The sequence below is a fragment of the Microtus oregoni genome, unplaced genomic scaffold (genome assembly GCF_018167655.1).
Source record: "Microtus oregoni isolate MIOR12 unplaced genomic scaffold, Mior012 000000F_ref0000247, whole genome shotgun sequence".
Taxonomy (NCBI): Eukaryota; Metazoa; Chordata; class Mammalia; order Rodentia; family Cricetidae; genus Microtus; species Microtus oregoni.
The window spans coordinates 7711028-7726623 of NW_024543059.1; the positions used below are offsets into that span (position 1 = coordinate 7711028).

The 15596-nt window shown below is 38.2% G+C and overlaps 1 protein-coding gene across 12 annotated transcripts in view; it reads left to right on the plus strand.

Moving 5' to 3' along the window:
* Dlg2 (discs large MAGUK scaffold protein 2) overlaps positions 1-15596 on the plus strand; it is a 1645338-nt gene that overhangs the window by 834269 nt on the left and 795473 nt on the right. The window lies entirely within an intron of this gene.

Here is a 15596-nt window from a genome sequence, read left to right on the forward strand (position 1 = left end):
CTTGGCTTTTGAGACAGTAGATAGGTTTTCATGTATCTCAGGCTCCTAAAACTCATTGTATAGCTGATAACAACCTTAAACCTTTGATTCCACTGCCTTCACCCCGCAAGTTCTGTGTTTACAGGTGTGCACCACCACATCAGGGCGTAATGCATGGACTCTGGTAAATAATTTACACCCCAGGTCACATGATATGTTCTTTGATTCCTCTCTACAGTCTCAAGTTCCTACTTTTAGATGAGGTCTTCCCGTATATCTGTCTATGCACTGCTACTATCCTTACTGAACCTTTGAGCAACTATGGTGTGTCAAGTCTTGTCCCCACAGCCCCAGTCCACATGTGACTACATTCACATTCGCCAGACTACTCTGAGAATGCAAAGCTACACTTTATTTACTAGATAACCTATAAATATCAAACATGTATTTGAGAATTTATTGGGTTTTCCATCTCAGATAAACTCTAATATCAATTCCAACAACATTATAAAAAAATTTCAGCCAAGGTTCTTTACTTCCTGTTACATGTGTAATCCATTTGAAATCATTTGATAAGAGAGGCTTATTTTAAATTGTTGCCAGTCATTTGGATTCCAGGCCACTTTCTGTCTCAAGGACAATAAGGTAATGATGGAGAAATAGGGTACCGTATCCTTCATAGCAGTCGGCTACAGAAAGAGAGGGGTGATGGTAACGTAAACATGGAGCAGACCAAATGAAAACCCATCCACAGTTTCAGAATAAGGAAGCAAACTTCTTATTGGAAATCCATAGCCAGGAAAACCTCTATCCTGTAGCAAAGAGAGTATAGACTGGAAGAGTAGAGTTGGTGTAGCGTTCATGCAGCCTTCTGGCTTTGGCTCCATCCATCAGCTAAAGTCCTAAGCCCACTTTCCCATCTCTACTCACATTTGGAGGGCACCTCCTCAGCATTCCCACCATATCTGTGAGCCATTCTCAGCTTAAATTGTACTTGCTGGTTCAGGTTAGGGTCAGGTATTTGAAGTTTGGGACTTTTTATTCAAATAGTAGAAAATAAGGGTCACATGGACTTGCAAAAGCAATCATACAGATTGTGAAAGAATATGCTGTGACAGTTGATAGTGGTTCACAGGGGTGAGGGTACTCAAGAGCCACAATTATGGCTGAATATTTGCTTTCTGGCCTCCAAAATAAGGAGGAGTTTGCTTGTGCTGAGACCATGTCATATAATCATTTTTCCACAATGCTTTATCCCAGTTTTATAATGCATCTAATTTTAATCACATGCATGGAAAATTACATATAAGCATAGAATAGTAAATAGAGGATCCACTGCCCCCCCCCAAAAAAAGTTTAATTGTCACAGCTTTGCCTTACTGTGCATGCACCCAAAATATGTTCAGGCCCCAGTTTACTTTGCTATTTTCCCATGTATCGTGAATGTACCTACAGAAGGAAAGTTTCTAAATTTGATTGTTTTAGGGATGTAGTGTAGCATAGTCCTATGCAGGTTGGGATTGAGGAGCTTTGAGCTTACTAAGTGTGTTGTTTGAAGAAACTGTGTACAGACAAAAGAACTACAATGCTAAAAGCATTATTACAAGGGAAGGGTAGAGTTACACATAACCCAAGCTCCTAAGGACTCTTTATGTTTGTCTCTCCAGGCCTCTGCCAGTGAAGTCTGTCTTTGCTTTGCAGGAATCCTTAGCTCTTTCTGTAGTCCTTTCAATTCTTTTGTCCCAGTGAAACTGTTTTCAGGTGGTTTTTTTTTTTTTTTTTTTTTTTTTTTTTTTTTTTTTTTTTGCTTTGAACAGCTTACTTTGTTACTCACAAGTCTAACTTCTGTATCTGTATGCATTGCTTGGGCTTCTTTCTGATTTTGTTTGTTTGTTTTCTGCTTCTACTCCCCCCCAGAAGATACAAGAGAAATAAAAGCAAAACAATAAATGCCCAAGCAAAACAGTGTGAAAGAAAATCTGCCAAAATGGTAGCCTGTTCAGTTTTGTTGTTTATCTACTGCTGTTTGTGGAGCCTCTTGGTAACTGTGTTTTGTATACCCAGTGAAACTAATAGAGAAAAGTAAATTTTCATTTGCAAGATGTTGTTCATTGGAGATTGCTTCTTGGCAAGGGATGGGAGCTCATGTCCATGTCCCTTTCTCAGCATTGGTACCTTATCTGGCTTGAAGCTGTGTAGGTCCTATGCCTGCTGCCACAGTCTCTGTGGGTTCACATGTTTACAAATCCTGTTCTGTCTGTAAGACAGTGTTTCCTTGGAATTATTCATCCTCTCGTAAAATGTTTTTGCCCCCCCCTTCCCATACAGCTCCTAGATCCCTGTGGGGAGGGACGTGTAAGGGTAGAGTAAGCCCAGTGCTGGAATGACAGTGGCTAGGCCAGGAGGAAGTTCCTCTGGATAACACGAGGATGTCCTATCACAGATATTCATTTTTTGATAGCTACAGCTATTAAGTAAGCCTTTTCACCTGACATTAAATTCTCTTTCTAACTTAGTCTGTCCCCACCGTTCTACTCATATCATTCATGAATCACTTTTCCCTGGAGGATGAGATTTTTTTTCCTGGAAAATAATGGGCGCATTTTGCCTCCGTGTTTGTTCATTTGAACTCCATTTCCTCCTGTTCGTTTTACCCCTCGATTTCAGCCTGTCAAAGTCCTTCAGTCTTTCCTTGTCCTTTGGCAGTGTCTTCATGAAGTGCTTCTTTCTGTTCGCCGAGTCCTTTATTGCATCCATCCACAACCCTGCCCCAACACGTAACTCTGTGTTTCCCTAACCCCGTCTCACTGCCTTTAGTTATCCGTGTCTGTCTCCTCATATTCTTATTTTAGAGACTCCTGGTGAATTGTGGGGAATGGCTTTCCCTGTTTGTTTATTTGCTTTGTTTTATTCTTAAGTCTGACAGTATTATTTACAACAGCTGTATTTAGAACCAGTCAGGTTACAAAAGCTTTCCGAAGGCATCTGGATGGTTGGGTTATGCTAAAGCAAAAAACTTTACTTTTATTTTAAGAGAGAGTTAAGGAAGATGCACACAGCCCTTCCCATCTGGTGACTGTGGGCTTCAGTCCCAGAGAGCTTCTCTGTTACTCTGTTCTGACTGGGATTACAAAGCCTATAATCCCAATTCTTTTACACCTACAGTTACACGGGCACTTTATCAAGCATTTTACTTGTGTCATGCATGGAGCTAAGTATTTTTACATAAACAGTAGTTTCATGAGAGCCAAGCTTATAGCTGATCTTAAAAAACTGGATGAATTTGATTGTCATTGGAAGACATATATTTTAGGATCAAGTAAGATCTCTCAGAGAAATCCAAATGGTGAAAAGAGTTATGGTTTTTCATCTTTTTACCCTCTTTCATTCATAGTGGTAAATAGATTTCTTATGATTATCTTCCATTAATTAATCTTTCTAGCCCACCCCAAGGCATGCCTTTTAGTTCATTCTGGGTCCAACAAGTTGTTCAGCAAGGTTACCCATCATACCTCCCCTTCAACCTTCTCTTCCTGACACAGAGCTCAAGGCTCATTGTCCAAATCACACAGTCACAAAATATGATTGTCTGTTGGTCTAGAACCTAAATGACTATACAGAACTAAGTGCTCTTGGGACCTACAATTGTGTAGCATAAGTGCAAGGAAGAGCTATCTGTTCTTACAATAAAAAAACCTTGCCAAACTCAGAGAAAGGGAAACAGAACATAAGTGGTGTTTTTGAGTACCTACTGTGTTCCCTAAATTGTGCTACGTCTTCACAGGATGTGTTCTTTCTTCTAGTTTGTTTCTCTCTAACAAAACATTTACCAAGGTTCGGAGTACTAAGTGTCTACAAAAACTACATAGGCAAATTATATATATATATATATATATATATATATATATATATATATATATACATATATATATATATATATATTTGCAACTATATATAATTGTATATATAGTTACTCCATGTGTTTCTCTGAAATTGCTTCCTACCTTGTCACTTTGGGGGTGCTATGTCTTTCTAAAGTTATTGAAGATTAAATATTATAGAAGCACATAAATATTGATTAAGTAAATGACTACAGAATTAGAAAATATCTTTGGAAACAAGTCAAGCTCATTTGTGTCAATACACGTTCAGTATAACCCTAGAGAATTATTTGTATTTCTTGCAAGTTTCTGCATATAATTCACTTTGGCAACATAAGAATTATGCTATTTCATGTCTTTATTGAGCATTCTTCATTCTTGCTAATGAATAAGGTGAAAACTGGAAAAGTACTCAGAATATATCAAATTAAATATCACAGCGAGAGGGCAAGCAGGGAGTGTTTATCGAATCTCTCCAGGTGGGAGGTTCCTTGTAACTGAATTAGGAAAATGCAGCTAAATGCTTCCCGTTCAGCGTGACCTCAGAACCTTGAGTCAGAAGAGCTGGGATCAGATTCTGACTCTGTGTACACTCACTTTATTTAGCTCAGCCTCGGGTTGCTCCTTATAAATTGAGTAGAGGTTTAGTTTCCCTTCTGTGGCTGTGCGAGGATTCTGGAGTTCAAGAGAACCCTCTGTGGTGTATAGTAGATGCACACTAAAGTGTTAGCGACTCAGTTTGCACCTCACAGTCATAATTTCTCCCATTGGGTAGTGCAAGTTTAAAACGTCAATGATTTTGTTGACACTTCTAATAAATATGTGTAGGAGTGGGTTAGAAATGTCAGAAAGAGCCACCTGGCTTCAAAGACTCTCTGAAAGGAGAGAGTTACCTTGGCAACCACCTCAAATTCAAGGGTCAGGCTGTTTTTGTTTCACAGGCTTGAAAACTCACTGTTTGTTAGCCTGCCAGAGTCAATCAAACCCTGGGATGCTAATTCATATTAGCAAAGCTGATAAGACACTGATGGAGATTAATACTTGCCGGGTTTATAAACTGTAATGAGAAAAGGCTGCTAAGCTGGCTAAATGCCCGCATATGCTCAGAAGTTCATTAGCCCTGGGTACGGAAATGATAAAAAGACCCGAATGATAACACTAAGCTTACTGGTTTCCCAGTGAGTTAGATTATGCTGGTATAGACAACCACACAAATCTCCATGTTTCCCTAAATGCCAAGGTGAATTCATCTCTAGGATTGCATCCCCATAGTGGGTGGTCTCTGGCATGAGCTGTCTTTGCTCCGGAAGCCAATATAATGGAACTGATCCAGCAAGAGCAAAGGGATGAAGAAATCTTGCGTTGGATTTTAGAAACTTTTACCATAAATTGCCATATATTCCTTCTGGAAACATTTGATTGCAAAAATAAAAAATTGTACTTTCAAGGTAAAAGGTACTACCATCCCTTGCATCTAAAAGTATTTGGATATTGATGAGGTACATTAATACACCTAGTAAGCCTGTTGTCATTCTGCTACATAAAGGACTTAATTTTAAGATGCCTACACCCTAATAAAAGTCTAGGGATAGAACGTTCTCACCCAGAATAGAGCTTGAACAGACATCTTACCATCCCCTTACTGGCTGACTTCCCTGTACCACATGTACAAGCTGATTCTTTCAACCAATCAATTCTCTCAATTAGACAGCAGGCAGATGATGCTTATCTAGACGATTTCCAGAGTTGAGCACATTAGTTCCTTTTCTTCTCATCTTGGGAGTAGGCCTGAGGGTATCTGTGACTGAGCCCACAGTGTTGTGCATTGTAAGCACAAGCTCTACCACTGAACTCTACAAAAGCCCTAGATCTGCTACCTCTAGATAGTATGTTAGCTGTGAAAAAAATTATTTCTGCTATTTTCAAGTTCAGAGGTAACAAGTTGCTCTTCCTTCTCTCTATCCTTTCTTCCTCCATGAACTGGGCTCACAGATTTGGAAAGGATTTTTATATAACGGCCTAATGGTACAGCCATGTTGGGAATATTGGAAGCTAGTTAAGAATTTCAGAGGGACAACAGGTCCTCCTCTTAATGTGTACTTTCTTAAGCTTCTAATTGTGTCGGAATGACTGTGCGGAAAATTATTCCAGGCTCTTCAATAATGTCCAGCATTATTGCTTTCTGCTCATTGAGACCAATGACTAAAGAGGTTTAATTATAATTAACCACTGCATATTGACCCCCATGTAAAATATCCCTCAAGGAATAGAGTGACCAGTGAATTAACAAAAACTGATCTATTTGTCCGTTGTGTTGATCTCTCCAGTCCAGTGTGGTGGTCTTTTACATTCAACACGTGTTATCTGCAAGAATTTGGTACATGATTTTTGCTCCATCCACTCTGCTATGATTCACTTGATAATGATTTTCTCATCTCTTAAAATATTTTTTTTCTTATTTTTGTGGTGGTGGTGGTGTGCATGTGTTACATGCATGTTTATGTGTATATGGAAGCCTATGTTAGCTGTCTTCCTCATTAGTCTCTTCTTTATTCCCTTAAGATAGGGTCTCTCACTGAACTGCAAGCATGTGATTTGGGCAAGACTGGATAGCCAGAAAGCTCCCAGGGTCTGCCTTTCTCTGTCTCTCCATTGCTGGGGTCACAAGCACACAACTGTGCCTAATTATTTAAGTGAGTACTGGGGATTCAGGCTAGGTCCTCAGGCTTGTAGAGCAAGAGCTCTTACTCGCTGACTCTAATTCACAACTCCCTGCCAGAATAGTTTAGACAAATGGCATCCTCAAATGAAGAGTAATTTATCCTTAGCCATTGTTGATAATTCTATTCTTCTTCATTCATATTTTCACCAGATTTAAGGATAATTGATATATTTAAAGTCATGCATAAACTCTTTGATTTTTATGAAAACTTACTTATGTGAGGCCATATTATAGGAAATGATTAACATTTATCTGACTAGAAGTATTTTTTTGAAAAAATATAATATATGAGTTACATGTTTTTTACTTTTTGTTTTGTTGTCTGCTTATTTAGTTTTGAAGATCTTTTTTAGGTTTTTCCAAACACAATTATATTTCTCCATATTTCATTTCTCAACTTACAGATAAAGTATTGGATGACTCCAGCAATTGATTGATTTTACAAGTGAAGACAAAAAAAAAGAAATCATGATTTGGAAAGATATTGACAAGCAGGGAACTTCAGGAACAGATGCAGAGGAATTTGCCAACGTCTCTGTCTGAGCATGTCCAGTGTTTATGGTAACATACAATGAGTCAGACAAACATGGTATTTGCTCTAAAAAAATCTGACAGTGTCATGGAGGAGAAAAAAAACCAAGTAATTTTCATTTAAAAATTCTCTGGTTAGATACAGAATACTTGGAGACCAACTACACAGAACTAGATGTAGAGCTGGTGTTGGAAAAGTACACTGAGGTTTAGGTTGGAGAAGAGGTTTCTTGCAGGAGGCTGGTTTTGAACTAACTCTTAGATAATGACAGAAATTTGCAAGTGAAGAGCAGCAGAGAGGACACTGGAGCTGAGAGTAATGTCCCCTACTGTCAGCCTGACATGCCTGTGCTGCTCTTGGCCTTGGTGTGACAGATGTCCCGTCATCCTCCTAACTGCTCTGTCTGATACAACTCTTTTCCCCTTTTACAGATAATGGAACAAAAAAGACAAGAGAAAAGCTGGTACCATTTATCTCAGGTCACCAGGGAACACCAGGAACAAGTAGCAGGTTAGATGTGATAGAATAGATAAAACGATGGACTAAGGAAATAGCAATAATGCAAGAGATGGGTGAAAAATACATGTTTAGAAATAATAGATGTTAGGAAGGCAAAGCAGAAAGGTAGCTAGAAATCCCAGGGATAGGAAAATCTATGCTAGGCAAGCTAATACATACTGTTTATCACCTGTTAGTCATACCACAGGACTTTTTCTAGGAATTCTCATGTGCTTTCTCTCTTTTGATCTGCAAGGTAATTCTCTAGTGGAATCATTATTATATCTATTTAGATATATGAATGTAGAAAAGCCAAAGGGTACGCAAAATGTTTCAGTCCCACAGCAATAAAATGAACTTGGTTTCGAACCCAGATATGTGGACTCAGGAGCCCAGCCACTTAATCACTGTTGCCTTCAACCATCTGGAAATGGGGTTAGTGCCATCCATCACTTCTTCTTTCTTTTTGTACAGCTTGTATTTTAGTTATATCTTTTTGAAACTACGTCAAATTTCCCATGATGGAATTATAGTCAGGCCTTGCCCTTCTTATCTGACTTGGGAAACACATTCTCCAAATCAAGATGGCTGATCTCATGCCCTGCCTATCTGACTGATACACTTCCCAGAGAATAAATAAATAGCTTAGTCCTCAAATCACTGGGGTCACTGAAACGACCTGCGAAATAATGCTGTTCACCAGCCAGCAGGCAAAAGTCACTTGCTCTCTTGCCTTTGTCTCTAAAGCAGAGCAATGTAATGATAGCTAAAGAGCCATAGGGGAAAGGAAATGGTTTAAAGACTTCACATTTTAGGGACTGTAAAAGAAATTAAAATTGTCGATTTCTATATTGCTTATGAGGCTGCTAAGGAGCCCAACGGAGAGGGCTATTTAAAACCATTCAGTTCTCGGCTGTGTGCCCATGAAATAGGTTGCAAGATGGGAAACCCACAAGCAAAGTATTTTCTGAGAGTCTGCGCTCTTCTCATACTTAAGAAGAAAGTAAAGTGAGCTTCAAAGCTTCTACTACAGAAATGAGAAGCTGGGGGTGAAGAGGGGACAGTTAATAGCTAGTTAACATTAGCTGGTTTTTATCCAGTAAGTGACACTAGCCTGCAGTCCCTAAAATCAAGTAATTTTCTCTCTTTATGGCAGTTATGCCAGAGGACTTTTAGATGGTTTGATATTTTTTTTGTATGTTGTGTGTTGAGTGGGCATGTGCTGATACATTTCAACCGCATGTTTCCATTATATTGAACATCCGTTGTAATTGGTAAATTTAACATTGTCATTCAGCTTTAGATGTCCTAGCATCCTCCTTTGGTAAACATAGGATACTATGCATCCCACTGTGTGTTTTCCCCTTTTCTACCATTCTATATACAGCAACTGAATTTAGGGCCACTTTGAATTTGTATGCATTATATTTAGAATTATTTTTATATTTTAAAATTTTTAATCACTTTTCATACCAACCACAGTTTCCCCTCCTTCCCCTCCTCTTGCATCTCCTGACCTCCATCCACTACTTAGAATGGGTGAGGTCTCCTGTGGGGAGTCCACAAAGCCTGGCACATCAAGTTGACATAGGACCAAGCCCCTTCCCATTGCATCAAAGCTGAGCAAGGCATCTCAACATAGGGGATGGGCTCTAAAAAGCCAGCTCATGTACCAGGGATAGATCCTGGTCACACTGCCAGGGTGGGGGCATCAGATAGAACAAGCTACACAACTGTCTCCCACATGCAGAGAGAGGGCTTGGTTCAGCCCCCAGCAGGCTCCCCAGCTGTTGGTCCAGAGTCTAAGACCTTCTGTTCAACTAAGGCAGTGATTCTCAACTTTCCTATGCTGGGGTCCTATAACACAGTTCCTCGTGTTGTTGTGACCCCCAATCATAACATTATTCCATTGCTACTTCATAATTGTAATTTTGCTTCTCTCATGAATTGTAATGTAAATATCTGATAGTTAGACTATCTTGATACACAACTCAAAGGGGTTGGGACCAAAGATTGAGAAACACTGGAAGGGTTTATCACAGGGTAAAATTCTAGTATTTTTGGATTTTTATATTCACTGGGTATATATATTCAAAGAATCATAGACTTAATTGTTATATATATTCAAATATATATTCAAAGAATCATAGACTTAATTGTTTAAAGATAAATAAGTTTTCATTAGATTATAACCAAAGTGGATAGAATCAAAAGGAAAAAAAAGTCAAATTTTCAAAGAAATATGTCAAATATTCTTCATGTTGCCCTTGAGGACTCATGCTGGCGCTCTTGGCTTCACGTTGGCGCTCTTGGCTTCACGTTGGCGCTCTTGGCTCAAACTTATGAAGCTTTTTACCTAGTTTGGCTTGTAAAGAAAAATATAGACGTCTTTACAGGAAAAAAGGAAGAACTATTTCTAAGAAAAATCTCAATGTTATATCTTGATCTTTTTGTGTTTCCCCAAATTCTGATTATGGCAAAGGCCACATCATTGTGGTGGGTGTTTGAATGGAGTCAGGAAGTGAGAAGTACAGGGGTCCTTATTAGGAGGAACATCTCCCCGCCCCCTTTCAAGCAGCTAGTATACTTAATGTTTTCTACCAACATAGACTTTCACTATGGAGCTTGGGTCTTAGAATCGGGGCAGGTAAGCAGTATTCTATCAGCTTACAGAGAATGAATAGCTGTGCACCATGACACTGTCATGCATGTTCCATGTGAAATGGACCAGAGGCAATTATCCCCATTTTAATATGGTGGAAAGAAATGCATTCTCCATGTCCCCTATTCTGCATAAAGTGCTAGATTTTGGAGTAAAGCAGATCTGAGTTCAAATTCACTGTGACAGCTCCTTACCCTTTGGGCATTTTTTCACTGGGAAAATTGATTTGTTCAGTTTATGACTCAAAGCTGTTTTCTCTGATACTAGATTTTTTTTTCTTGGAGCTTTAAAGCTTAATAGGTCATAGAACTTCTACAGTTTCTTCTATAATATTATGAAAATGTTGTTGTTATCTTCTCATTCATATGTTAAATTCTTCTGGATGTTCCTGATCTGAACTACTAAGAGATGTATGTTTAAGAATGTCCATATATATGTTGTTTGCATTAGAGAAAATGTAAACACCACACTTACTTACCAAAGGGGAACAGGTTTCATTATAGCCTAGTCAGGTGCAACAATTATAATCTGCTAGCACCAGTAATGATAGATGTGCTTTAATTAATACAGACAATTGAAGGAAAGTAGGTTATGAAGGAAAACATGCTGCACTGTTTAATTCTTATAACAAAATCCAGGGGATACAGAGATGCACCAGATGTTCAGAGCTGTTGCTGTCCTTTGAGAGGACCCAAGTTTTGTTTTCAGCAGAAATGTTGGACACCTTCAACTGCCTGGAGCCTTCTTTTGGCCTTCACAGACACACCCCAGGAATGTGACACACACACAAACAGAAACACATAAATATAAATAAAATATCGGTTTTCCAATACAAGTAGGCATCCCTGAATTCATATATACAAGCAACACTAAACAGATGGAACAGGTTATATTTATACATTTATGTCTTTATGTGTATATGTGAAAATAAGAATGTTTTTGTTTCTTACCCCCACTATTCTGGTTCCTCTGTCTCTGAGCCCTGTTTCTACTTTCAGCACTTATTTCTATTGTTTTTCTTTAATTATCATTGTTTAATTATCATATATACATAAAAGCTATTTTTTTTCTAGTGTTAACTGCTGCTGAGTTGCCACCAAAGTGGGAAAAGGTAAAACCAGAATGTGGAACTTGGTTTAAGTCTACCCTATACTACTTAGTCTATACTGTGGCTCTTCCAGGCCAGTGTCCCTTTGTGAAAGGGCAATACTCATTCTCCTAAGATTACAAATGTTTTAATTTGCCTTTAAGTTCTCCTTACTGTAGGCTTATCATTCATAGACTCTCATGTGGCATAAAACAAGCAAACAGAACAGCTTTTTGAATTTATACTCCAGTCTCTGGAGGTTTTACAGTACTTTACTCTGAGTTATATGAATAGTTTCTTGTCCTTTGATTATTGATCTCATGGGTTATGGAAGAGGAAATGCTATCATTTAGAAGGAAAACACAAAAATTCATTGTTCACAAAAAATTAAGGTTTTTCTCCTCAGACCATAAGAAGCCTACATTATTTGATGTTAGACTTTATTTGATCATTAGTACATTTATTGAGTGTCTATTATATTCTGATCTGTCTATATTCCTAAAGTCTGCCAAAAATGCCTACAGAAAATTACCCCAGTGTTCATTTATTATCTGTCATGGTTTTGTCATTAGCTGTCATTTGGATGAGACACAGCAGCTAGGTCAAGACTACGATCTATCTGTCTGTGGTAAAAAAAAAAAAAAAAAAAAAAAAAAAAGGGCCAGAAAGGATCTATTGATCCTATCCTGGGTCTGTAGTCTAGAGCAGAAGTCTGTGGTTCCTCCATGTGACATGAACATCTTATAACAGAAAGACTGACTTCCAAAGGCAAGCATCCCAAAGAGAAATCTAGGCAGGAATCCTATCATTTTTTTTTATAACCTATCCTCAGGTGTTAGTTAATATTAGTTGGTAGGTTTTGATGAACAAGGTAATATACTTACAAACTATGAAACTTTTAATATCAAGAGTGATTAATTTGAGACTTTCCATTTTCTAAGTAGTTCTTCAACTTAGCCCTAATGCTTCCTTTATTGAACTTGACTACTAATCCGTAAGCTAAAGAGAAGACATGTAAAGTCTTCAGTGCTATATGACAAGAGGTGTAGGCAAATCATACCTACAATTATCAATGATATAACTTCTGTGTTTAATTAGATAACGTCCTTTTAGAAGATCATAAAAAATCAGTAGAAGCTTGTTCTTTGGGGGAGGGATGCACACCTATGGATGAAGTCACATCTTGACTATAGGTGTGGGGACACACATATAACTGCACCAATGGTCACCATCTTGACACTTGTGAGTTCCATCATAATGCAGTGATGATATATGTAGTCTCCGTACAAGAGGAGATCCATTTGACAGATGGTATCAGCAATGAAAGTGTGAGAACGATCACAGGGAGTGCAGAGGAAGGCTGCATAGTGCGGAAGTGGATCTCTTTTGGCAAAGTATGGAATAAATGCGTTGGTGGCCTACTTCTGCTACCTTTCTGAAATAATATTGAGAATCCACAGCTTAGCAATAGTACATAAGATAACTGTGTGCTGCTAGATGTAATGCAAAACTCTACCAAACTTCGGGAAAAGGACTCTTTCTGAGTACAAAGATAGATGCTTGATGGAAGAACCGATTTTAAAACACTCAATTCCATGTTTCCAGATACTGTGGGATTCCTTCTCCCTTCTTCCCACCCAACTTCAAAGTATCTTTGTCCTTTTAACAAAAGAAGTAAAGAATAGAGAAAAACACCTGCTTCTCAAAAACTTAGTTTGTCAGTTTTTGTTTTCAAAGGCTATATATAACTGGGTATCTAAGCTGGATCTTTTACCATCACTTTTGGAAGAAGAGGCTGTAAATGGAGACTCTGGCTTCCCAGCTGCCCTGACCCAAATAATCACACAGAAACTATATTAATTGCAACATGGTTTGGCTGATGGTTCAAGCATATTTCTAGCTAGTTCGTATATCTTAAATTAACTTATTTCTATTAATCTATGTATCACCATGATGCTGTGGCTTACCATTAAGGTTCTGGCATCTGTCTCCTTTTTCTGTTTGACTCTGCCTTCTTTTTTCCTCTATCTCTGCTTTGATTTTCTGCCTTGCTATAATCTTCTTTATTAACCAATGGTAATAAAACACATTCACAGCGCACAGAGGGGCATCCCACATCAAGTGGCAAGTGGCTTTGCATACTGATAGAGAGAGACAATCACACTCTTGCTGTTCATTTTCAAGTGTCATTTTTGCCAGGTCATCAGTATTTACAATGTAGTTACGTCTGTTCATTACATCAACTTTCATGCTCAGAGCATACATCTCATCTCTCTTAAGCACAATAATTTATGAAAGATGGGACAGTCACACTTCACTCTCGGATGCTGAACATTTATTCCCCAGGATCACCTCTTTATATAAGAAGACAGAAATGCTGTCAGATTCACTTAAACTGTTTGTATGTGAGTCATCCATTCATGACCTCAAGATAAGGGCACTGTAATGCAATCTCAAAGGACAAGATCACTTCCTAAAATCAAAACAAAAAGACGGAAAGTCTTTACTTCTGAGAAGAATAAGTCTCCTGTTTCAGAACAACTATTAGATTGGGAGTCAGAAAAATAAAATGAAAACCTTTGATGCTGCCCCCCCAAAACTAAGTGTAACCTTTAGAGAAGATGTGACAATTGTTATTGATATTGTGTTATGTTTTGTTTTGTTTTTTGAAACAGTTTCAATATGTAGCCAGAGCTGGCCTGGAGCTCACAGAGATGTGCTTGCCTCTTCCTCCTGAGTGTTGGGATTAAAGCTCTGTGTCACTATCCCCATCCTTGATACATGTCTTCCCATTTATAAGGAGGGGTTTTGAATAGATCCTGATGGTATTTGTCGTTCCAGTCAGTGAAACTCTGAAACATCTCACTTGCTGGAGCTACTTTGTGTGTTGTAAAGGTTAAGCCTTGAATTGCATCAATGAGGCTTTGTCATACTTAATGGGGTATTAGTGATAAATACTTTCACCGGTGGTAAAATCCGGTGCTGCTCTCTGAAGGTCCTAGGAATTGGAAGATAAATATGAATCCAAAGAAAAGCTGCATTTTTGTTATATTAGTGTTTAGTATCATTGTAGACTGACCACCTGATTTTGATTATCTCCCCCAAATCTTGTCAACACCTATTTTTCTGGGTGCTTTAAAGCTGAACATACAGCATTACCCACTAGTATAAAAATAAAAACCACAAAGCACATCCTGATTTATTACCTTTTCACTGTACATATTGACTATATGATTGCTTTTAATTATTTAATTATTTTTTCATTGCCAACAGGATTAAGTACAAGATTTTTGACATATGTTATTTCCGGTGTCATTTATTTGCTTTTCTGCGTTCTCTTTTATTCCTGCATGTTCTCTACCCCCTCCTGCATTCTAAATGTTCGTTTTCCTTTAGCCTGAAGATATTTATTCGTACCTGTCCTCTCTGTGCTAGGGAGTATATCCACCATCATCTATGCAAATGCATCCCTTACGTATGGATCACATGGTCTTTCTTCCTTTCATTTGGCCTCCAATTTTGATTTCTTGAAGTGTTTTCTCATTCCAAACTCCATCCTTAGTACGTTTTTCCTTAAATAGAAGTTATTAATTGCTCCATCTTTCTTCCTTATAGACTCGTAGAGAAACTCGTAGGAAAGGTTCCCTAGGAAACAAGGACTGAGTTTTCTCTGGACCTTAGTTTCTAACATGGTTGACATTAAAAATTTTTGTGGGAAATTCTGTAAAATAATGAACACAAGAATTTTGAAGTCAAAGAATATGTTATGCAGCCTTGCCTCTTCTCTGAAACCCTCCCTTGTTTCCTCTTACGCATTACATCTCTTGGCTGCCTACTCTCCCTGTTTCACCCTTCTCTCCCCATTGCCCTCTTATCCACTGCTGGCTGGCACTTGGGTTTCGCATATTCCATTCTATTGATTTTCATTAGACCATCCTCTCTGTATATTTTGTGTGTATTCAAAGAGCCCTGCTCTATGTGACCAACCAGTAGCACTGCAAAAATTTCAATATCAATGTTATTTGTTACATTTGCATGCCTCTTTAAATGCATATTATCTATTTTGCCTATAATTAGATTGGGAGAAGCATTTAAGAAATCATTTTGCTACAGCAAGCTAGTCGAAGTCCTGAATAAATATTTAATGATGGTAATGTTGATTCACTACAATATACAGAATGAGAATAAAGCAATTTCCTCCTCCATGCAGTGTAAATCTCCACTGTAGGGATTTA